A 1,505-nucleotide genomic window follows, 5' to 3' on the forward strand; every position below is an offset into this window, starting at 1 on the left:
TTAGAATTCAAATACTAAAGACAACACAGAGTCATTTTATATTACATATCCTTATGATATAATATAACATAAATTAAAATGCAAGAATTTTATGAAAAAAATTTCTCTCAACAAGTACAAAATAAGGTGAAAACTCTGGTGAAGTCGACTTCACGTGAAATTGATATCTGAGAGCTGTTGGATGAAAATTTAGTCAAATCAGTCAAATTATCTAACGGCTGTCAGGTATCAATTTCATGTGAAGTCGACTGTACCTGAATTTCTACCAATAAATAAATAAATAAATAAAATGAAAAAATTTCTCCTAAACTGCAAAAAAATTAACAATTTACAAGAAGTTCTAAACCCATATTTTTCACATTTGATTTACGGTACATTACACAAAAATTAAAACCATATAAAAATTAATCCATTGATTCAGATTATTCCAATATATGAATAATTTTGAGATTCCACACTAGCTACACTAGTTGTAAAGATACCCTAATAGTTATATAGGGTTAAAATTGAGAATACAATAATAATTGGCGTTATAGTGAAAACTGAAAAGACGTTTTTTCCTAATAAAGAGATGGTATATTTGTCAACTTTGTATGCATTGCTAGATAGGATGCTTCCAATTAGGTGTTAGGGAAAATTATTGGTCATGCCACTATTGTTTAGTAGTGTGTGTCCAATCCAATAATATTTAAATTAAATTAAATGTAGTATAGTAGGGTAAAGAGGCACATTTATCTATCTATCTATAGATAGTGTTGTTGGGCATTAACGTCAGCATGTGCCATGTAGTTGAACACCACTGACACATCAGAATCACATTTCACACACTCACACTAACACTGACAACAATTTCATCACTCCCACCACTATTATTTTCTGTCAACATATATAAATTTGATACCCTACTATTTTTTATTTATTTTTTTATTATTACGTAGTCCTCTTATTTTAAAACACCACACACACTCCAATTCTGCGACAAACTACGCTACAAAACACCATCACATACATCATAATTGATCAGAGAGAAGAATTGTGTTAATCCAATACTTAAATTATATTTTTATATACTAGAAAATTAATAAAACAACGGAATCTGAATGCATGCCCAGATTCATAGAACAAGCTACATACAATGAATCTGAGAAGTCTTATAATTATTCAATCTTGAGAAAATGTTAAAGACAAAATTCACTACTTTACATAAAATTATTATTACGATTATTGCCCATGAAAGGTGCTTTTCTACAATTTTGCATGCATGATTTGCATTATTCTAGCGGTATCCATAAATTATTATATGGTACTAATAATAATGTTTAGCATTATTTTGATTTGATATGTGCTTAGCATAATTTTGGGAGTTAGAGCGATTAGTTGAGCATATACTACATGTGGCAACTGACAAGGCCTCGTAATAATAATAATAATAATAATAAGGTAGAGTCTATAACGATTATTATTATTACTATAATTACGGTAGTTATATAATTTTAAAAAAATAT

The sequence above is a fragment of the Arachis ipaensis genome, chromosome B04 (genome assembly GCF_000816755.2).
Source record: "Arachis ipaensis cultivar K30076 chromosome B04, Araip1.1, whole genome shotgun sequence".
Taxonomy (NCBI): Eukaryota; Viridiplantae; Streptophyta; class Magnoliopsida; order Fabales; family Fabaceae; genus Arachis; species Arachis ipaensis.